The sequence below is a fragment of the Drosophila navojoa genome, chromosome X, assembly GCF_054131105.1.
Source record: "Drosophila navojoa isolate 15081-1374.11 chromosome X, UAZ_NAV_1.0, whole genome shotgun sequence".
Taxonomy (NCBI): domain Eukaryota; kingdom Metazoa; phylum Arthropoda; class Insecta; order Diptera; family Drosophilidae; genus Drosophila; species Drosophila navojoa.
Genome location: NC_142895.1, coordinates 15,826,611 through 15,851,814, shown reverse-complemented (window position 1 = coordinate 15,851,814; position 25,204 = coordinate 15,826,611). Strand labels below are relative to the sequence as shown.

Genomic DNA, 25,204 nt, shown 5'->3' with positions numbered 1-25,204 from the left:
ACGTAGCTCTGCCACTCAAAGTTTAGATAGCCTGATTTGAACGACATGGTGCAGTCGCTCACGGGGCCCCATGACAAGATCCAGTGCCAGCTAGCAAGACGTCCAGTAAAGTTGTGCCATGTGCGATTCCTGAGAGTACACACACACACATATACATATATAAACATATATATCTATATATAATCCTATATATTTATATATAATATGAGAAATCCGCTGTGGTTCATCTTTTGGCTGATTGTATTGGTCTTGATCTCGTTCATTGTGGCAATTGTCGGAGCTTTCTTCTACATTTGGGCATATCTGTTGGCCCAATGCTGCAGCTGTTTTCGGGTGAGTCATCGACGAGTCTCTACTGTACTATATCAATAATATTATATTATATATATTCTGCAGAGTGTCGCCGACTTCTTCTTGAAGTGGCTGCAGTTTCCAGGGTATTCGGCGGCCGCCATGCTCAACTGCCAATCGTTGTGCTAGGCTCAATCGAATCGCTTATCGAACCGCAACAAATATCGAAGTATTTGCTTTTCATCGGCCCGCCCCAGTCGAGCTGGGCCAAAACACTTAACGCCCACATCGATGCAAGACAATCAGCCAGCGGCCAATAGATTAGCCATTCAGATAGGTAAAAATAGGCTTCGCATTGTGAACAGGGCACACAGACATGCTAACGATATCTTAACTTTGTTTATGTATATATAGAGAATATAAATATATTATATTGCATGAGTCATCCAAGTAGCCGTCACTTTGATGCGTTTCTGTTGATTGCCTTTCAACAACTTTGTTATCAAATATATTCATATTAAAAAGTTTGTATTATTTAATTAGTCACAAAGTTACTATTATCGTACTTTTTATAGATATATGTCCGTATAAATGTTCAATGCAATTGATATACGCCAAGGTAGCGGCATTCTGTAGTGATTGGTCATATGGATATATGATTTGGGTCTAGAATCTAATCTAGAATATTGAATATAAGAGCTTGAATCTACGAACAAAGATCTGCGATCTTTAACTGTTGATCTACGATCTAGAACTTCGAGTCTTCGATCTGTTGTCAACGCTCAAGAGGAATCTGTTATCTATAGTCTGATGTTTTTTCTTTATTGATATCTAGGATTTATGCTGTAGCATCGTTGGTGGTCTCTGATCTTTGATATCTGATCTCTGATCTTTGATCTCTGATCTCAGATATCTGATCTTTGATGTCTGATCGATGATATATGATCTATGATCTCTGATCTATTATCTATGACCTATGATCTATTATCTATAATCTATGATCTATAACCCACGATCTATGATTTATGATCTATAATCTATGATCTATGATCTATGATATATGTGATATGATCTATCATATGTGATATATGATCTATGATCTATGATATATGTAATACGAACTATGATCTATAATCTCTGATCTCTGATCTTTGATCTCTGATCTCTGCTCTTTGATCTGATCTCTGATCTCTGATCTCTAATCTCTCATCTCTGATCTATGATCTATAATCTATAATCTATAATCCATAATCTATGATATATGATCTATGATCTATGATTTATGATCTATGATCTATTATCTATTATCTATGTTCTATGATCTATGATATATGTGATACGATCTATGATCTATCATTTATGATCTATGATCTATGATATATTATCTATAAGCAATGAGCTGAAGTCTATGATCTATGTATGCTCTGTGATGTTTAATCTATGTTTTATAGTTTTCGATCTATAATGTAAGATATTTAGCATAATGATATATGTACAAATCTCCATGATATATGTTAATTTGTATAAAGAAAATCTGTTGTTGATCAAGTTTACACTATTTAAAAATGTTTTGCTTAACATTAATTCGATTGATTCGTTTTTGTATCGTGTCATTCATCTACTAATCCAATTGAACCAGGGTATCTTCTAGTAAATAACAACTCGAATCGCAATCCAACTTTGTGCACTCTTAACTATGCAGAAAAGATATGATTAATGTCGCCCGGTTAGTTTTCAATGACATCATGAACTTATCACGAATCTGTAATCTATATTTATATATATGTACATATATACATTTATATAAATATCATTTTGAAAAGTCATTAAGCTAATGTTATCAGGCAGTGATAATGTCTCAAGAGCTGCAAGGCTCAACGATTCGTGTAGATGCATAGATATATGTATATATATACAGCGAGCTATTGAGGTAGATTTGCATATACATATACCTATACATATACATATGTGTGTATATAATATAATCTTGATATAGGTGCTGTGTGGATAAGGTGGGTGGGGCGCATGTAAACTATGGATCATTGTGGGATTAGCGATTTTTCTTGTTATTACTTTTTTTTTTTTTTTTGCAAAAAAAAAAAATCTTGAATTTATTTATTTTGCTTTGCTTTGCTTTGGCTTTTGGATCGCTGCCAAATTGTGAAGAGGAAGAGCAATTATCTAAAAATAAAATGCGCTGCGCTGCGCTGTGTCGGCAATAGATAGAGAGCTCTAGCTCTAGCTAGATCTAGATAAATACATATGCATAGATACACACACACACACACACACGAGTGCATGTATGTATTCGCCATGTGTATATACTTGTATATATCTATATACATATGTATATGTATCCATATATCCATGTATCTGTGCTCGCTGCTCTGTGCTCTCGCTTAACATACATATGTATGTATATACATGTACATACATACATACATACATACGTATGTCTCGTGTGCCACGCTGTGAAGACCGTGGGCGCTTGTACAATGCCCTGCAGCAGCAAAGCGAACCGAGCAACTGATGCGATTGCGGTTTTAGTTTTAGTTGTAGTTTTCGTTTTATTTTTTCGATTTGTTTTCGGATCTTGAATACCCTAACTGAGGGTCCCATTTTGAGCGTGGCTTCAGCTGTCGAAATCTCATTTTATACCAAAATCAGATTTGAATCTCAGGGAGCGTGTTGCTCCTTTGAGTGAATCAAAAACTATGAACTAGTTCAGTTCAATTGGAGCATTAGTATGCTAATAAATATATGTTTAATAACAGTGATCATGAGTATAAATATATTAAAGATTTATACATAATATATATTAAATATTTACCTAAGATATAGACATATATTAAATATTTATATATAATATATCATCATATTAGATATTAAACAAATTTATGTATGCACATACATTAAATATTTATGTATAATATATGTAAAAAAAAAAATATTTAAAAAAAATATACATATAATTATGTATTTATATACAATCTATTATATATGTATGTACTTTTTTTTTATTTTTTTTTGAAATAGTGTTTCTCTTCTTTTTCGAACTTTAGTTATAATTCCCCATTTATAGTCTTGTTTATCTTTTAGCTCGTTTTGTCAATCTGCTTTTATATAAATAAATAATGAAATAGATCGCTTGCATTTATGATATTAAGTTTTTATATTAACTGACTATATCAATGATGTCTAAGCCGTTCGATTTTGAGAGAGAGAGAGAGAGAGAGAGAGAGAGATCTTATGCCAGCTATAAGTCTATAAGTTAGGTCTAGTTGTAATTTATTCCTTAAACTTTATATGATATCCATTGACAATCTAAATGAAATCAGCATATAATAATTTTTTAAAATTATTATAATTTAATTTTATTATAACTAAAAATATATCCCATCTATTGGTTTACTTATTTATTCAAGAATTGCTTCAAAATATCCATGGAGGATTTTTTAAAAAGATTATAAAGTCCTGCAAGATTTACCTTGGATTACTTCAACTGACTTTTTATATACATACATACATACATATATTAATATATATTCATATCTGCATATATTTGTATATATGCATATATATATATCCACATATACTTATATGCATATATGTCTATAGATCTCTACAAAATCTAGTTAAAATATCCCATTTAGCTATTTTTCTCGCATGTTTTCCTTTAATACATTTCCAAATGTAATACAATTAGTTGGTTTTATGATTCATATACATATTTATACATATTATGTAGAGTATATATATACATATATTAATGTACTTTGCTAGGGTATTCAATTGAAGGCTGCCTCTCTGTCGCTTTTGTTCTTTTTTTTGCATAAGCAAAACAAAGAGAGAGAGACAGAGAACAAATACAACAAACCCTGTCCCGTTGCCCATTCCCACAGCCATGCCCAGACGCAGGTCCGTGGATGATTATGGCTATTATGCGATCGCCCACGCATTGTCGAGTATCTGTGCCACATCGCGCGATCCGCCTCGGAGTAATAACTGAATGGCGACACACTCTCTGGCCCACCTCTCTGTCTTTTCTGTCCTCTCTCCTCGCGCACCTCTCGCCTGCCACTCGCCCCCCACTCGCTTTGCTGGTTATGTGACCATTTTAAGCATTTTACATTCAGTTTGGAAAAGTCCATCATAGTTAGCCGCACCTGTCATCTGTCCAAAATGCTCTGACGCAACATCCCAGCGGCGGCCAGTGGGCACAAGAGTCCAAGGACTGGAAGTGCGTCCCCAGGGCCGCATCAAAGGGTAGCGAAACGGGCGAGATTATGCTTTAGAGATAACAAAAAATCTATAGTGCCCATCCCCCTTTCGCTTTGTCAACCACTCGAGGCAACAGAGAGGAAGAGAAGGTGAGAAACAGAGGCAGAAAGCATAAATCAAAGAGCAAGAGACAGAGCGCGAGACAGTGGAAGAGAGATAAAGTAGCCGAGGAGAGAGAGAGACAAACAGTGAAAGGGAGAGAGAGCGATTGCTTTTTTCTCTCTGCCTGTCTATATCTCTCTGATCTGACTGTTCTTCTTTCTTTCTCTGTTTCTCTCTTTTTCTTGATCTCTACATGTCTGTCTCTCAATTTCTCCGTTTCTTTCTCTTTCTCTCTCTCTCTCTCTCTCTCTCTTTATATCTTTACTGGCTGTCTCTCTATCTTTGTCCCGCTCTCTTTCTATCTCTCTCTCTCTCTCTCTCTCTCTCTGTCTATCTCCCTTTCTATCTCTCTCTCTCTCTCTCTATCTCCCTTTCTATCTCTCTCTCTTTCTCTATCTCCCTTTCTATCTCTGTCTTTCTCTATCTCCCTTTCTATCTCTCTCTCTCCCTCTATCTCCCTTTCTATCTCTCTCCCTATCTCTCTATCTCCCGTTCTCTTTCTCTCATCTCCCTATCTCTCTATCTCCCGTTCTCTTTCTCTCATCTCCCTATCTCTCTATCTCCCGTTCTCTTTCTCTCATCTCCCTATCTCTCTCTCTCTATATATATATATATATATCTCCCTTTCTCTCTCTCTCTCTCTCTCATTTCCCTTCATATCACTCTCTCAAATTCTCTCACTATCTCCCTTTCTCTCTCTCTCTCTCTCTCTCTCATCATCAGAGAACCGCTCAATTCATTTTTGCTTTTTCTATGTCGCTTTCTCTCTTTCCCTCTTTCATTCCTTCTCTCACTCTCTCTCTCTAATAGAATGCCTGTTTGTCTGCCTGTCTCCCTCTATCCTTCTCTCTTCCTCTCCCTTACTTCTTTCTTGTCTCTCTCTACTTTTTCCTTCGAGCACAATTGAATATTTTTTCTTTAAACTAAGTGCAATTTTTCATAAACAAAAAGAGATCTAACAAGAGTTTAGAATTTAGCAAGGCTTTGAGCTGCTCCTTGGCCTGAATTCGTTTGGGGCCCGTATAAATATAATACCCATAGAAAGGATCGCGTCAGTTCCACGCCCACAATGCCCGCTCAAGCGCTCAAAGATCATGCATAAATTAATTGCTAGCTAAATGAAGCTGTCTAAGCTTAGCCTCAGGCACTTCTGCCGTAGCTCCGACTTCACTTACTCATTTAGTCATTCAGTCATTCAGTCACTCGCCCAGTGAGTCATTTCAGACTTGTTTATGTTATTCAAAAACATGTTGCTAATATTTGTGTTTCTAAATCTTTTCCATGTGGTCAATGCGAACATATGCAAATGATTTCTATGTGCCTTGCCTTCGACTGCACGAGCTGATATACATATGTATATATGTATATGTATATACCTCTATATGCATATACATATGTATATCTTTCGATACATGGCATTACATAAGCCAATTTATTGGCTGTGAAACGTGTGTGCGTGTGCTTTTAATGCATTCGATTTGATATTGAATATTTTCGCCTTGAATTATGCAGAAATTTTTGTGTACGCCTCTTATCTGTGTGTTTTGGTTGTGTCTCTGCTTCTGCTTCTGCTGTTTTTCTTCTTCTTCTTCTTCGTTTTCTATGCCCATCATCAATTAGCCGTAAATTGTGCAAAATTTACACCTGTCCGTGCGTAAGGCAAAGGCAGAGGGCCAGCATGAAGCAACAGTTTCTGTTATTCAACAACAACAGCAACAGCAACAACAGCAACAACAACAGCAACAAGAACAATGCAAATAAATGCCGTCTCGCTCACGCGCATTGCCATTGGGTTGGCGGTGCGGCTTGGGGCGCATTTAATTTGGATCCCTGCGCATGATTCGTGCTTCGTGCGGTACGTGCTCCAAGTGCCCCAAGTGCTCCAAGTGCTCGACCGCCCGTAATGTGCGATGTAATGTCAAGTGTCATAAGCAGACGCTGCGGATAATTCAGGCTGTGTGTGAAATCAGCTTGAATTTAGACACCCGCAACAAAAAACACACACACACACACACACACAAATATATATAGACACACATACACAGAGAGACAGAGAGACAGAAACACACACACACACAGAAAGTGCTTTAAATGCAGATGATTTGCACTTGAATGACCATTCAGAAATGCCATATACATACATACATACATATATGTATGTATGTATATATACATATTTATATACATGTATGTATGTACATATATGCTATATACATGTATGTATGTATGTGTGCAGATTTCCATAACATCAACAATAATTATGACGGACAAAAGAGACGACGATGGAACACACTGTGGGAAACTATGAAACGAACAAAAAAAAAAAAAAACAGTTGGAAAAAGCTTTAGAAAATTGTATGAAAATATATTACATATGAAAATGAAATTCAATATAATATATATATTTTTTTGCTTTAGTTTTTTTAAAGGCTTTAAAATATGAAAATAAATTTGAATTCTAATATTTTTCTGTTATTTTTTTTTAATTTTAACAAAATATATATTACATGAAAATAAATTTGAATAATACAATTATTTGTTTATTTATGTTTTTTTTTGCTTTTTAATTTTTGTAGCGCTATAAGGCTTAAGAAATCAGTAAACGCACATTTAGAATATCTATTAAATAACATATATAATAGAAGAAAATTAAATTCAATAATATTATTTATTTTTATTTATTTATTTTTCTTTCTTTATTTATTTATTTTTCTTTCTTTATTTATTTATTTTGCATTATTTATTTATTTTTTATTTATTTATTTTTTATTTATTTATTTTTTATTTATTTATTTTTTATTTATTTATTTATTTTTTTTTGTTTTTAGTTTTTGCAATGTCAAGAGATCCAAGGCAGAACACGATAAAATAAAATGTATTTTACAAGAATGCATGAAAATATATTTAAATATTATAATACAATTTTGTTATTTATTTATTTTTTTATTTTTATTTTTTTAATTATTTTCTTTTAGTTTATGAAGAGCCACAAGCCTCAAATAAAAAGTTAGTGCACGTGAAGAATATTGATTAAATAAAATATATAATACATGAAAATTAAATTATTTAAAACATATTTGTTTTTATTTTAGTTTTTAAAGAGCTCAAAGCCTTAAAAAAACCTTTGTTGACGTTGAGAATAACGATTAAGACGGAATAATATTTATTTATTATTTATTTATTTATTAAGAATAATAATAATGAGATATAACAGTAAATAAATAACAAATCTCAACTGCGAGCGAGCAGAGAATTCGAAAGTCTGCGATGTTTTCATAAAAAAAATATTTTGTATATTATGAAATGAAAATAAATGAAATAATGCATATGAAAATTGCGGCAACATCATTTAGTTAAGATGGGGCTCTAGATAAATAATTAAATGCGCACACACACACACACACACATGCAGGCAAATAATAAGTGCTTGGGTTCATTTGACCAATTTAATTATGAAGTTAATTACGAGTGCAGCTGAAATTCCAGCAAAAAAAAAGGCAGAAGAAGAAGAAAAAGAATGTGTAGCCAATTTATTTATTGTGCAAACGCACAAACAATGCAGTATTTGTTCAACAACAACAATAATAATGAAAGAAAAAAAAATAAAAAAAAAAAAACAATAATAAAAATGAACTGCAAGCGGAAAAAGAAATATTTGCACAAACCAAAAAATTGTATTTATTTTCACACACACACACACACATGTGTACACACACACACACACGTACAGTCGCATAATGCGTGCATATTTATTATTATTAAGAGACATAAATATTTGATTGAACTCTGACTTCGCACACAATTGTGGGCGCTAGAGTCAGAGCAGGTGGTAGGGGCGTGGTGGATTGGCGACACTGATGCAGCTGCAGATGCAAATTGCGTCAATTATGTAGAGACGACGATGCCACGGAACGGTTAATGAAATTCTCTGGCCTCCAAAATGCAATCGTAAAATGAACAGTAGCTCAAAGGCTCCAAATATGAGCGATGCACATGTGTATGTGTGTGTGTGTGTGTGTGTGTGTGTGTGTGCTTGCATGTGCCTAGATCCCATATATATGTATGTATATATACATATATGTATGCAAACAAACAAACGCACATGGAGCCTGGCTGGCTGGCTCCCTGGCTCCCTGGCAGGTTGGCCGTGTGGTGGGCTCCAAACATTTCATCTCAAATTGGAATTCAATCAAAATTGTTAATTAACATGTGCAGCCAACATGTTGGCTGGACGCAGCCCATGGAGCCATCGAGCCATCGAGCCAAAGCCAAACGCAGCTGCAGCCAGTGCGCTTTGTGCCGACATTTAAATAACAATGCGAGCTGAATGGGCCGACGGGGTGAGGCGAGAGGATTGCGAGATCTGCACAAAAAATGCAGCTCAATGCAGTTGTACACACACACACACGCACACGCACACACAGACGCATCTAGTGGCATTCACACATCAAAGAAACAGAGCAAAGCAAAAGTCAACTGCAGCAGGATGCAGTCAGCGTGCTCTAGCTGATGGCACTCCAAATACCCTTTAAAAACAAAAGGTAGCCAAAGAGACGAAATGGCAAAGGCAGATCAATGGAAGATAAATGCTGGTGGGGGTAAAAAGCAATCTAGCATTTTATGTAAACAATCAAATATATCGATAGTTATCGATAATACGACTTAAGTCTAATCAAAACGAATTAGAATTTTCAATTAATATTAAACCCAGGTTTATAATTCATGAGAAACAGACAGAGCTCTATAGTTATTCTTATATTAATCGATATTTATCGATGTTATCAAACAAAGCTAAGCAAAATTGATTCTTTGTCAACTAAACCAACCTTAATAAAATATGAAAACAGAAAGAGCTCAAAAGTTATTTGTATATTAATTGATAGTTATCGATATTATGAAACGAAGCTTATCAAAACTGTTTCTCCTTATGTAAATTTTTTATATTCATCGATAGTTATCGTTATTGTGTATCAAAACGCATTCTTGATTTTAAGTTATTTACTACTTGCATATATCGATAATTATCGAATAGGTCAATCGTATTTAAAGTCAACAAAATCATGTTTTATATGTCTATAGTAAGTAGCATATAAGAACTTACACAATAGATAATAAGATTGATAAATAGTTTTCATATGAATAAATCGATAAATTACTTTTGTATATTTACAAATATTTATTAATTATATTTAAAAAATATGTTCTCAACCAGATAGATGTTTTATTTCAGATGGAACAGAATAAAGCTGCTTTGCTAGCTCTCGATATTTATCGATAATAATTATACAAAATTTTTGTTTTATATATATTAAATGATCATTTTATAAAAAAAGTGCACACACCATATACATATGTGTTTAGCAAACCAAATCGATACTTATCGATATATGTCATCTTTGATAATATGTATATAGTCAATGGTAATGTTTATAATAAATCGATAAATCGATAAACCAAGTATTCTCAAATGTATGTTAGCTAACAGTAGCTATTCGGTTAATTACAGAGCAGCAACCAGTTGAGCATACCCGATATTTGCCAACATTTGCTCGGTTCTTGCTGTCTGGGCTGACCTAACCACACAGGAGATGCAAACTGAATTGAGTTGCGTATGCGTATGACAGCGATGTTTAGTGTACGTGTGTGTGTGTGTGTTGTTGTTGTTGTCCTGATAACTGAGATCAGGCAGATACATATGCGAGATAAGCCAGCTAAACAGAATGCGACTACAGCAATTATTCATCGGCAAATGCAATGAAATAAAACGCAGAGAAATTAAAGAGCCAAAATATGTGGTTAAATACAGAGGCAAAGCGGCAAATAAATATAAATGTATATAGTGTATATATACATATATGTATGTATATATCAGTCTATACCTTAGCTATAGACGAGCTGTGTGTGCTGCTGTCTGTGAAATACTAAAGAATGCAAATTTTGTTTATAACACCGCAACAATGGAATTTCAGCTCTCAGTTCTGCCTTGATTATATATTTTCCCTCTCTGATTTTCGGTCAAACAATGCGCAACTACGTATGGGCCAACAGACAGACAGACAGACAGATGGACAGATGGACAGACGGACAGTTCGCCTGGTTGACTGACTGACTAAATGCTTGGCTGAATGACTAACTGAATGACTGCCTGCTGGCCAAGCGGACAGTGAACAGACCCTGGTCGGGTCGGACGACCGGGCTGACCGTAAGGGATGCACAAGCTGAGCATGACACAGAATGGAATTTTGATTGTGTTTGTTGCATTTGCAGCAGCCCATGGAAAACCACCTACTGCCAACCAACTGGCCATGCCAAGCCATGCCAAGCCATGCCATGCCATGCCATGCCAAACCAAACCACCCACACTCAGCTAGCCATACGTCCATCCAGCCAGACAGCCAGACAGCCAGTCAGTACGTCAGCAGCAGGCAACTGTAAAGCGACCACCAAAGCCAACAGCCAACAGCCACCCCAGCCACCCCCCATTGAGCGGAGTTTTGTGCGCTCTGATTGTGCAGCAACGTTGAAATTAATGCTGCACATATTTTCATTTACGGTTCATACTCCATTCTTTCATTCATTCGTTTTTAAAGCTCGCCGCATACAACGCATGCATACCGAAATCTTTCACTTTGGGGCATATCAGCTAGCAGTATGTTATGCAACAATGTTCTGTTACGTACGCTGTTAAACATTTTTAGTGTATATGTATTTTGTTGTATATTTAAAATCACTTTTATACAATTTTAAACTTTAATAAAATATTGAATATTTTATATACAAAATTTGTGTATTAACTAACATATAAGTTTTTGTCTGCTGATTAGCATGTATGAGCAATTCAAATACCAACGTTAATTAAAATAATTCGTCTGTCTGTTAAAATGCCTCTTATATTAAGGGGACAGTTAAATTTCCATGAATTCTGTTAAATTACAGTGTAATGTTAAGGGCAAGCAGGCTCCTATAGAAATACACTCACTGTAAAGGTAGCAAATATGTTAACATGATTGCAATATAACAACATATCCAGCTCTGTTGGGCTGTTTGCATGTTGCATTACCAACTATGTTAAAAAATATCAAGCTCTGTTATTACATACATCAAGCTCTTATACACATGTTAACATTACGCCGTCTTATATGTACATAGAATTTTTGTCTATTTAGATATCTGTTAAGAAACACCTCTGCTATCAGAAGTTCTGCTGTCGGCAGCCTGTTAACTTACATTGCATAGTGTATGCAGCTAGCTGATTGTTTGCCTCGAATTTTCATTGTCTCTTTTTTGTCCGATTTTGTTGTTTTTTTTTTGGAAATCTTTTTGCATTGTTGCCGTCAAATCGGTAGGCAGACAAATGAACAAGTGAATGTCCGTGCGGACAGAGTTGCAATTCAACTACATTTTGATTTGTGCTCCATTTTTGGCCACTGCACTGATAACGTTGTTATCGTTGCAAATGCCGAAAAAAACACATACAAATTTCATGGAAATCACAGCGAGATAAAAATGCGCCTCACGATGAAGCCAATAAAGCACGATGCAGCGCTCAGCCAGTGCAATGCTGTCTCTATCCAATATATTCAATAAAAACATGAAACTGTGGCAGACAAACAAACAACCAAAATAATACCTTAAAGGGACAACATCGCCTATTCAGGGCTTTAAATAAACAAATCTATGAGAAGCGGAAGAGGCCGAGAGTGAGCTAATTGCATTGCCAGCTGTGTCGTGTGGCTGTCATAATGCACATGCACAGCTGTCAACATGTCGTATGATTGATCAGTGTCAACAACAGCAACAGCAACAGCAACAGCAACTGTTACTGTAACAGCAACAGCAGCACAGCGTAGCTCGAGTCAGATGACGAAATATAACAGAAATCAGAGCAATGAGCGAATTATTAGCCATTTGCTTGAGCGCATATAAGAGCCTAAGCTGCATATATGAATTTATATGTCATTTTTTGTTTTAACAAATATAACAGTTGTGTAATGGGTAATGAATGTGTCTCTGTGGCAATTATAACAGCTTGACAACATGGTATACATACATATTCGTATTAATTACATATTGTATGAATGCATATATAACAGAATATGTTAAGTCTTTTATATACATAGCTGACTGCTACAGATAACAGCTTATGTTTCGTTCTTAGTATCTGTCAACTATTATATGTAATTTAAGGCAAACTCTCTTTAGTTCATATACCTGTTATAATCGATATATTAAATATAAGAATTTACGTATTTATTATATGTCTACATATGTTACAAAATTGTTATATTCGCTCTATAATCTACGGCATATAGGCTCTTATAACATTTTTTGCCATTCTTATACTGCCTTTAAGTTGAGCTGTTAACAGTTGATAGATCTGTTATGTTAGCATAAGGCTAGTACCTAAGCGAATATACCAATTAAGAGAAGTTTTATATATATACATACCTTATATACATACATACATACATACATATATAAGATATATGTTATAAAAACTTGATGTTGGGCAGTTTAGTTTACATATGCAGCAGTATAACAGTATGAAGCGTACCTAACAATTGTTAAGAGATATGTTATATGAGCCTCAAAGCAAGCTCTGTACCTAGTATAACAGCAAAGACGTATCTTGTGTAAGCTTAAAAGTAAGCTATTTTGCATATATAACAGTTGTTACATTAAGTACTTAAATATTAATGCACTTGGAGCTCGAACTCTAATGCTAAATATATTTTATTTGTTTTTTTTTTTTACTCTTATTTTTCCGCCCCCTATATGCACCTTTTTGTGGATTGGCTAAGCTTTGCTAGTCGAGCTCAGCGCGGATTGGACGACATCTAATAACCTTCCAAAGCAGTTGTTGTTAACGTTTAGGTGGTTACATTTCAGAATTGAAAACATTTGCCATTATTGCACGTCTTGGCGACATGTCGGCGTGATTATTTAACAAGGGCTTACGATTTTATTTCGTTTAGCGCAAATAAACTGTAAAAAGTCACATAGCCAAAATGCGGTTGTCATCAAATTATGTGTGCATCGCTACCTCTCTCTCTCTCACACACACACAGACACACTCTGTCTCTGTCTCTCTCTTTGTCTCTCTATTCCCTATTGTATGCTCTCCCTGTCTTCCTCTTTAACTTCCTTTGTCGCTCTCTCTGTCTCTCTCCCTCTCTTTCTCTTCATATTTTCTAGCCATATCTTCTTGTTTCTGTTTTTGTCTCACATGAATCATTTGTTTAGCGCCTGGAACCCAACTGGAACTGGACAACAATTGCTCCGCTAAGCACTCGTGTAATCGCATAAAGCCCAGGCACGGAGCGAATTGTGGATACCCTAACAGACATGCATATAGTACATATTGCTAGGCAATAAAGCATTTCTACGGCTTTGGTTCATGAACTAGTTCAACCATGATTGCATAGAAAGAATCAGTTCTCAATAGTCTTCAACTGAGATTCCATTTCAATGGATCTCAAGCAAATGGTTCTTGAACCGAACCATCTGAACTGAATCATTTCGATTTGTTTTCCGCTTTCCCAAAATATTTGCTTGGTTTTTATTTTCAAACAATATTTAAATCATTTGTGAAATAATAATTATTATTATTTCATTGATAGACTGATAGATCAAATGGGTTGTTTCTAAACTTTTGCTGAGAATAAAATGAATTTTAGCTCACGAACCGAACAAGTTTAGCTAAACAATTTTGTACAATGTTCATTTCAGATATGATAGATATATGTATGAACTTCGACTAGTATATCTCAATTGCTATCAAACATTTAGTTCTTGAACTGAGCTATATCAATTGAGGAACTATGTATGTATATTCTTGAATTTCTATTTTTGATCAATATGTAAATACATATGTTCTATTGAAAAATGGTTTATGGGTATGATCTATCTCAACTGCAACTGAGATTTTAACGTTATTGACTTGATATTTTTAGCTGCATGAACCGAACCAGTTGAACTGAACAATTTAGTTTAATGTGCTCTATCTCTATCTATAAACTTTGTTTCATTGAAAGAATGATTGATGAAGTTTGATCAATCGGAACTTAGTCTATTCCTGAGCTGAACCTTAAACTACATCCCAAGGGGTCTTTGATGCCACCACATAGTTATATATGTATATAGAGGGCACAATATCCCAGCGACCCATAAAAATCTTGTCTAACAAGGTTTCCATTACACACACACATGCATATGCATACGTCTGTGTGTCTGTATCTACAATATTTCATGACAAAATCACAGTACCCTCAGCTAGCGCATGAAACTACAGAGAGAAACAAATAAAATACGCTGATTGTTAATAAAACGCTGCAAAAGTGACAACAACAAAAAATGTAATAATAAAAAATAAAAAAAAATAAAATAAAATAAAAAAAAAATGCCAGCGATTGCAAAAAGCAGCTGAGCTGCTTTAGCTAGAGTCTTGGACGGCAGAAACACATGTCCAATTGATGTCCACACAGACAACACACTCTCTATGTGTGTGTGTGTGTGTGTGTGTGTGTGTGTGTGTGTGGGTAGACTTTGAGTGGGTGACTAGCGGCGCTGCTGCTGACGGTGCTCATCGCTTATGACTAATAAATGCATGCATATGCGGTTGCAGTTGCAGTTGCTGCTGCTGCTGTTGCTGCTGCAGTTGCAATTACTGCTGTTGGCGCTGTGGCAATTGCAACGCTTGCAACAGCAAAATGAGTGCAAAGCGAAACATTTGGAAATGCTTATAAAGACATAAAACATATTGGTAAATGAAAATGCAACAAACGATTGTAAGCATAAATAGCAAAACGAAAAAAACAACAGACAAAAATAATAAAAAAAATAAAAACAATGCAAAGGCAGCGGCAACAACAACCGCAGCAACTGTTGCTGCAACGGCTGTGCGGATTGCGCAATGCTGCAAGCGCAAGCTTTTAGCCGCCACACAGTCTGCATCTGTATGCGTGTGTTAGTGTGTGTGTGTGTAATCGGCTGCTTGCAATCGAAATCGGCATCGACAACAGCAGCAACAACAACAGCAACAACTGCAACGGCAGCAGCGAATTTGGTTGACGAAACGCGAGGCAAAAGAACACAAAACCGTGCAACAAATCAAATGAAAACGAAAATGCGAAAACTGTGCGCATTCGCAACACACACAGAAACAACAGCAACGACAGCAACAACAACAACAACAAAGCTGTCCTGCAGCATAAATTAATTCCTTAAAATTGTATTTAATTGAAATACATTTATTTTACTATACAAATTAATTTTTATCAATTTTAAATATGCTTTAAATGAAATAAATTTATTTTATTTTACAAATAAATTATTAAACATATTTAAAATATGTTTTTATTTAAAAAAAAAAAATTATTTTACATATAAATTTAAAAAAATAAATAAATATGCTTTAATTTAAAAAAATTAATTTTAGTTTACAATTAAATTTAAATTAATTTATTTGAAATAGTGCAAATAAATCATTCAAAAAGTTTTTCAATTTAAATTTACAATATAATAATTTATATTAAATTTATAAAAAATGTATTAACTTGATGTAAAAGTATTTAATAAATATATTACGAAAAATCGAATAAAAAATATTTATTAATTTTTAATAATAAAAATATTTGCAATAATAAATAATAATAATTGGTAACGTAAAGTGCAGAACATAATGGGAAATTATAGTAAAAATATTTATTAAATTTTAATTATTAAATTTTTTTTTAAATTATCAATTAATACTTAATACTTAATTTAATTATCAATTAATACTTAAACTTAAAAAAAAAAACTTAATAAATATAATGGAAAATTATATTTAATGTATTAAATTTAAATAATTAATTAATTTATTTTATTTATTAAAAACTATATGAAAGTATATTAAGAAATTGTATTTAATTTTAATTTTTTAACATTAAATTTTACTTTAATAAATAATTCCTAAAGTTCATATAAAAGTATCATTTATATTGAACAATTTTGCCTAAAGGCATTTGTTGCTCTGGCTTTAAAATAAATTGTTATTTAGAATGAATTCTCTGTAACAATTGAATAAATTAATAAATAAATATTGAAAAATTATGGTACAAAATATTTATTAATTTTTGATGTTAATTCCAATTTTGATATTTTTACTCTAAGTTAATAAATATATTAGAAAATTATAATAACTAAACTTGTTTAGTAATATATGCTTCAGCTTCATATAAAGTAATTGGAAAAAAACATAATTAATTTTTAATAGTTAAACTTTGACTAAAAGTAAGTAAAATATTAAAAAATTATTAATTAAAATATTTGCAGTTTCTTGAAATAGAATTTATAATTTATAATAAGGAAACAAGATGTTTTACCAATTAGCCAGTTAGCCTTTTATTATATTAGTTCCCAAAGATAATACAGAAAGTCAGCTTTTCTATAATATGAATATTGCTGCATATATATACATATATACATATATTTTAAATTGTATATATAATCATTTCTAACCTCGATATATTCCAACAAAGTCGAGCAATCATTGGTAAATTATTCAATTGCGCTTGGCATTTGATTTGTAAGCGGCTAGATAATGATATTATTATTATTATTATTATTATTAAATGGCGATTGCATCTATTGAACAGTTATTGGAAGCATTTATCGTAGATGGCTTTCAAATCAGAGATACACATCTTTGCGCTCCATCAATTTCACTGCATACTTTGGGGCGCATAGACAAAATCTAAGCGAACATCTTCCTGAAAACCCTCTCAAGTGTATTTTGTAGACATGTTATTTATATTTCGATTGAATTAATGAAATGGATGGAAAGGTCAGCTTGTCGTTGGGTAGCTTCCAAGACTCTTGCACAGCTCGGAGAAGTATGCAATGGAGCAGAAGGGGGAAGATAAGATTGAAATCTGTTTGCTGCGACCTGGACATGCGAAGATGAAGCTGAACTAGAATAAAGATTGTACAACTTGAAGGATTGGGGAAAATAATATAAATATAATGGGTATTCCTGGCGGATATAAACAAAATTAATATATAATATAAATAAATATATAATATATAAATATATATGTGTATTTACTATCTTTATTATTTTTTCTATCATATATAAATTATGAATAATAATTTTATTATAAATAAATCATTTAATTTATTGTAATTTATTATGTAAAATTACATTAAATTTTTGCTCAAATCCTTGTGATACCTATTTAGATCTAAGTTATATAGAGCATATGCAATCATATGATTTAAAATTTATAAATAATTTTATATTATAATAGCCCTATATATGCAGATAGCAAATGTTAAGTTATAGTTTTTACCATATATATAATGTTTAATTTATGGATCATCTAGATTGTGATTTATAGATTTAAATATATATCATACTTCAAAACAGTCTATGCATAATTTGATAGATTATTATGGTGATAGTCATTTATAGAATAGAGAATAATATTGGATAAAGAGAAAGTTCTCTAATATTATAATATATACAATTTATTTTTTTATTATTATTATTTATTATTTATTATTTATTATTTATTATTTATTATTTATTATTTATTATTTATTATTTATTATTTATTATTTTATTAATTACCTTAATAATAATCTTAATAATAAGGCGAAAAATGAGATGCATCGATTTTTATTCCTTAATTGTTGCTAATTACTTATCATGATCTTTTATGCATAGTGCATACAAAGAGGACGAAGAAGAAGAAAAAAACAATTGTTTTAGCATTTTGGCAAATCAATTGCAGATGCAACGTTTGCCAATTACAGCAGGTGGCCAAAATAAAGACAGAGAGAGAGACAGAGAGAGAGAGAGAGAGAGAGAGAGCGAGAGAGAGTGAGTGAGAGAGAGAGACATATGTATTCAAAAAATTGGTCTCACGCCGTTTTTGACTACTTCCGATGTGACCACAGTGCTGCCGCTGCTGCTGCCGCTGCCTCTGTCGACGTCGCTGCTGCTGTCTCTCCCACGCTACGGCGTGCTTCAGCCCCTACCATATTGACATTGTCATTAATGCGCTTTATTAAGCTGCGGCGGCGACAACGGCGGCGGCACATTCGAAAGTAATTTGTGTTGTTGTTGTTGTTGTTGTCGCTTATGTTTGGGCCAAAGACAAAAAAGCTTTTAATTTAAGACGGATGCGACGGTCACGGCGGACAAACGTGTGGAAAATGGCAACGGCGACGGCGACGGCGACAGCGACAGCGACGGCAGTGCGGCGGCGGCTTTTAGTTCTTTTGCGCTGCGGCCCGGCCAAGTGATAAGGGGTTAAGTAAAAAATTTTTTCAAATGAAAAAAAGCCAAACAAAATAACAAAAACAAAAATCAAGAAAAAAAAAAAAAAGTTAAAATCAAAAACGAAGAAGCTGAAGCTGAAGCTGAAACTGAAGCAGCGGCAGCGGCAGCGGCAGCGGCAGAAGAACAAGCAGAACATTTATCGCTGCCCTTGCCATCATTGTTGCCGCCAAGTTGTGCTCCTTGCCGCCGCGTTGCAATCTCATGGATATGCATAGAGTGCTAAGCTCAACAGAGGGGTGGGTTGGGGGGATTGGGGGCCAAACGGAGCAGACAGACAGATGTATGTATGCTATGCAGCAGTTGTTGCTATATAAGAAATTCTTTTATTCCATGCCAAAGGCCCCGCCAAGCGGATGGAATGGGACGGGACGGGACGGGACGGGACGGGATGGGATGGGAGCGATGGATTCGAACCAAAATAAATGCGCAATGCATACAAGGAGCGTACAGCGCGCCCGAGAGTTGGAGAGCCGGAGAGCAGCTCGCAACAACGTGACATTCCTTAAATTATTTTCTGTGCTCAAGAAAACATTAAAAAATATTTTTATCTTGTGCAGAAACGCAGCAGCAGCAGCAGCAACAGCAGCAGCAGCAACAGCAGCAGCAGCAGCAACTTTGCTGGGAAGAATCCTTTTTTAAAAAGTTGCCACAGCTTCGACTGCATCTGCCACAACATCAGCCTTCACGTTCGCTCGTCGACGGTTTTTTCAATTTTTTTTTTTTTTTTCTTCTTACGCGGTCGGAGCCCAAAGAAAAGAGTAACACGGAAAAAATGCGACTCTCATTAATTTGTGGAAAATTGATTTTGTAACAAGCAGATAAAACAAGAACAGCCATCAGCCAGCCCCAACAACGGAAGCGATGCGAAGGCGACGCTAAAATGGCAAATACTTTCATTTGTGTGAGGAGAAAATGTATGAAAATACTAATTTCAATGTGAGCAATATTATAATAATATACAATATAATAAAATATTTCTAGTACTTCATTAGTTTTTAGTAAATTCAGTCAAAATAGATTCAAAGTGCTGTAAAGCAGAACTGATAACAAACGGCCTTACGAAACCATTAGACATTCTTGCTATCCTTATCTTCATTAATAGAATTATTTATATTATAATTAGCATTATCATTGGCATTACTACATATTGTGAACATAATAGCTTAAATTCTATTTTTGAATTATATATATTTTAAATAGCTATATTTGATATGTCATTGTCATTATCATTGTCATTGTCATTATCATTGTTATTGTCATTATCATTGTCACTGTCATTGTCATTTTCATTGTGATTGTCATTGTCATTGTCATTGTCATTGTCATTGTCATTGTCATTGTCATTGTCATTGTCATTGTCATTGTCATTGTCATTGTCATTGTCATTGTCATTGTCATTGTCATTGTCATTGTCATTGTCATTGTCATTGTCATTGTCATTGTCATTGTCTTGTCATTGTCATTGTCATTGTCATTGTCATTGTCATTGTCATTGTCATTGTCATTGTCATTGTAATTGTCATTGTCATTGTCATTGTTATTGTCATTGTCATTGTCATTGTCATTGTCATTGTCATTGTCATTGTCATTGTCATTATCATTATTATTATCATTGTCATTGTCATTGTCATTGTCATTGTCATTATCATTATCATTATTATTATCATTGTCATTGTCATTGTCATTATCATTATCATTATCATTATCATTATCATTATCATTATCATTATCATTATCATTATCATTATCATTATCATTATCATTATCATTATCATTATCATTATCATTATCATTATCATTATCATTATCATTATCATTATCATTATCATTATCATTGTCATTTTCATTGCCATTGTCATTGTCATTGTCATTATCATTATCATTATCATTATCATTATCATTGTCATTGTCATTGTCATTATCACTCTTGGTTTAATTCGTTACATAATCTTATCCATATTATGGTATTACTGTTTATACCTTGAACCCAGTGAAAATGGAAAATCAGGGTATATAAATAAATATTTTATATAGAGATAATTATTTTACAAATTACATATTATTTATTAGTTGCCTGAATAAGCTTTAGTAACCGCATAGCATTCCAATAAAGCTCTAAATATATGAAAATGCCTTCGAATATGATAAAATGAACGGCTTAGACATCAATTAAGGTCAATTCAATTACAGTCCCTAAAATCCATTCCACATTCAAGGAAAGTTTCTATGAAATCAATTTTGCAAGCCAAGTTTCAAGCTGAAATATGTGAAATAAAATGCTTTGGCAGCAGACTGAAAATGAGTTGAAGGGATTAGTGAAGGTTGAATTGAAGTGATAAATAAATAAATTTGCAGAGATTCTGAGCAAAAATGCAACTGTGAAATTTATGGTATGAAACGAAAATACTTTTAAAATACGCCGATGGCCGTGGGCTATGAAATAGTGGTATCTGGAGTGTGGTGGTACGAGGGGTAAATGGTTTATTTGTTTTGTGGAAAGACTAGCGATGTTAAGCAAAGAAATGCTGACAAGTTGCCCCGCCATCCGGATGCTGAATGCGGGGCTAAATGATAACAATCAGAATTTCTAGGCCGGCACCGGGACCGGGACCGGGACTGGCACCGGCAGCGGCACTGGCACCGGGATTGAAGCAGAGACGGAGACGTAGGTCGGGAGCAGGGGCCAGAGACAAAGGCAAAAGCTACGCGTAGAGGCAGCAAAGCGACAAAATGCGCCCCTTCGCGGCATACTTGGATTTTTAGTTATAAAAACAAATCGAAACAAAACAAAACAAAACAAAATATACAAAATTTATATATATATATATATAAGAGAGTGAAAAAGGCGGCGGCCAAGCATTAAATAAAAACAAATACCAAAATGAGGAGCGGACGAGGCAGAGGCCGCTTCACATTTTCAAGCTCCAGAGCTCCGAACTGGACGGTGCGAAGACAGTCAAAGGGCGATGCATAGCTTCTTTTTTTTTTTTTTTGCAAATGACGGCGTTGCGGTACGGGCTAACAGAAGCCAAGAGAGGGGAGGGGCTAAGCGGTAGAGAGGGGCGGGGGGGGGGGGGGGGACTGCCACTGATAGGGTAAAAGGGGAGCCGGCTTTGGCTTTGGGCCATTATAACATTGGCCGCAGTACGTCGTCGGCAGGCGGCAAAAATAGCCAAAGCCAACATGGCGGATGTTGCATGGAATTTATTTTTACTTTAAAGTAAAGAATTTTTTGAATTCCTGAACGTTGAAAAATGTTGAAAACGACAAAACAAAGTATGCACGAGTGTGCATAAGAGCGTGCGTGTGTGTGTGTGTGTGTGTGCGAGTGTGCGAGTGTGTGTGTATAAAATACTTGCAAGACATCAGCGCCTGGAGGGGACAGCTATAGGGCTACAGATACTACGTGCGACCGGCCGGCGATTCAACTGAAATGACAGAACAGCTGACAACAAAAGAGGGGACAGACACACACACACACACACACACACACACACAGAGAGAGGGGAGAGAGGTAATGAACAGCAACGAGCGCTTAAGGACGCTGGGATCCCGATATCAAATATCAAAGAAATGTGGCCAAGTTTTTTTCTTGTTTGCCGATCGGCAGAAGCTGTTGCCAAGTATCTGAGATTATGTACGTCCGTCCGTTCGTCCGTCGCTCCGTCTGTCCATGGCGAGAGTATTAAGCTAAACCTTTAGTCAATGCGATCGATTTCAGTTGCAAATGCTCATATCTATATATACATATATATCTATAACTGAGAGTTTGTTTGGCCCTGAAGGCTGCGGCCCACATGCTCTCACAACCTGCTCAACATCATGGGAAACTAGCAATTGTTGTTGTTGTTGTTGTTGTTGTGCATCATCACATGGCCATCTTTATAGGGGGCGGTGCTGCAGTGTTGCATATGTTTCATTCAATGATGCGTTAAGTCTTCGTCGTTGCTGTCCTTAGTCAATTCATATTGCCTAACCGATATCGATATGGCTTGCCATGGATATATATGTACATATAGACAATATATATATGTTTAATATAACATTATATTTAAATTTAAGTTTTATATAGAATAAGCATGTTTTTCTTTACATCAACCTTTTTATTGTCCATGATTATAATATGATAGACTCGATTGAGTACTTCGCCAGTTCTAGTTCCACTCTAGAAAAGTCTAAGAAAAACGCCGACAAGTTCTTTGTTATTGAGCAATCTCAGTTAGGGAAATTTATAGGGAAAACTCTGCGAGTATACGTTCCACCTTAGGCTAAACGAAACTGCCTATCTATAAATATCTCTTTTGCTATCTCTATTCCTCTATCTACAATGTAGAAATAAAGGGAGGCATAGAACGCGCTTAGCAGTCTAGCTCATATCTCTGAGCTAATTAATAGAATTTATTTCAAATGCACTTTGTCAGTCCAGGCAAAGTCATTGAGCTCTTGCCGGTTGGCCGATAAAGTTGCTGGACAATCGACCTTCACGACCAAGCACTTTCAGTGGCAAATATAAACAAACGGGGCTCAGATAGTTAGATTACGAGTGCTCGGACTCGTTTTCATAGTCCGTACATGATGCATGAATGCTATGATAATAATAATAAAACAAAGCACAAAGCACAAAAAAAAAGGTTATTAGAGAACCTCGCTGAGTTGGCGAGACGTTGTTGTGTTTGTGGTTCGATCATTTCGATCAATTTACGATCCCATTCGATCAGATGTTATACAAAACTGTCAACGGATCAGTTTGGCAATAATAAAGTGCAATTGAAAGCATTCTCAAATCCATCCGAAACTAGCCGCAAACAAAGCAGATTTTTCATTTCTGTCCAGTCCATTTGAGTTTGGCAAACTCATGGGATTTGGACTCATGTTGCCGTGTTTAGACAGCTGGCCGCATAGGGTATGTAAATATGTATCTCTGATGTGAACAATCTGGAAACTGGTATCTGGAATCTGAGTGGAGGAAAACTGTAACTAAAATACTAAATTCAGAGCAAAAATAAATTTGATTCTACATTAGACGCAGCTGTTTCTTAACTCACTCCAGGGAATTTCTAGAGAGAAGGTACAGACAGAGAGAAAGGTAAAGAGAGGGAGACACATACATAGCTATAGTTCGAGATATACTGTATACTGTATCGTCTGTATGTCGCGACATCGACTAGTGTTAAGTACGTTTTCGGAAACCCCGCAAGTAGCTGCCACACGAGTAGGCAGTCAGGCAAATTATTGCTAAAGAATTAACTAAGAAATAAGAACTAAGTACATTCGCTTGGGTCTTAAGTGGCAAAAGCATTTCATTGGACTTGGCCCTATAACCCAAAATTACTTAGCCGCTGGCCAGCTCTCTCACACACACACTCTCTCTCTCTCTCTCTCTCTCTCGCCTGTCTCTGTCTCTAACATAGATCTTACATAATATACAAGCAATTTGTTAAACAAATTCAATTAGGTTTTTGCTTCGCTCGGTCTCAAGTAATTTGCAAAAGAAGCAAAACTCAAATGCAAAGCTAAAGCTGCCAAAGACTAGCTGACTGAGTGATTGACTGACTGACTGACTGAGTGATTGACTGATTTGACAATAAGGCAGTTGACAGTCTGATTGGACTTAGCGCCGTCGCTTCAGCTTCTGATTAGCGAGGCAATTCGATGACGCGCATGTCTCAAATGTAAGCAAATACAATCGCAATTAATTACAAAGACACAGCACACACACACACACACACATAGATATGCTCATTTTCACATTTCCCAACACGGGCAGCAACATCATAAAATATCAAAATCGATTAACGGCGCGTGGCGCCAACTGTTTCTGTTTCACTACAAACGGACAACAACAACAACAACAATAACAACAAAAACACCAAAACCTAAAACCCAAAACCCCAGAGCCTCCCGATCCCCAACCCCACATCGCCCACGCTACAGCAACACAACTGGAAACCTCAACCGACTCGTCATCATCATCATCATCATCATCAGCTTCATCATTATCATCATCGGCGTCGCATTGCCAGCGGCGACTTTTTACAAGTGCAAAACTAATTATCCGAGCCGAACGAAGCAGAGCTCCATGAATAATACTGATAAAGCCAGCTGGCGAGCTGAGCTAACCTGAGTGGGTGTTGGGCGCTTGTGTGGGGCTGCTTTTGAGGGGGGGGTGGCGTTGCAGGAGGTGGAGCGCCTGCAGAGGTTTTC

At 35.1% G+C, this 25,204-nt stretch overlaps 2 protein-coding genes and 1 long non-coding RNA gene across 3 annotated transcripts in view; 2 read left to right on the top strand and 1 right to left on the bottom strand.

Moving 5' to 3' along the window:
• Positions 1–25,204, top strand: part of rut (adenylate cyclase rutabaga) — a 186,456-nt gene that overhangs the window by 36,566 nt on the left and 124,686 nt on the right. The window lies entirely within an intron of this gene.
• sd (TEA domain transcription factor 1 homolog scalloped) overlaps positions 1–25,204 on the bottom strand; it is a 75,101-nt gene that overhangs the window by 43,995 nt on the left and 5,902 nt on the right. The window lies entirely within an intron of this gene.
• LOC149090645 (uncharacterized) lies at positions 74–847 on the top strand. Its single transcript, XR_016197374.1, has 2 exons — positions 74–333; positions 397–847. It is a non-coding gene; the product is annotated as an uncharacterized LOC149090645 (long non-coding RNA).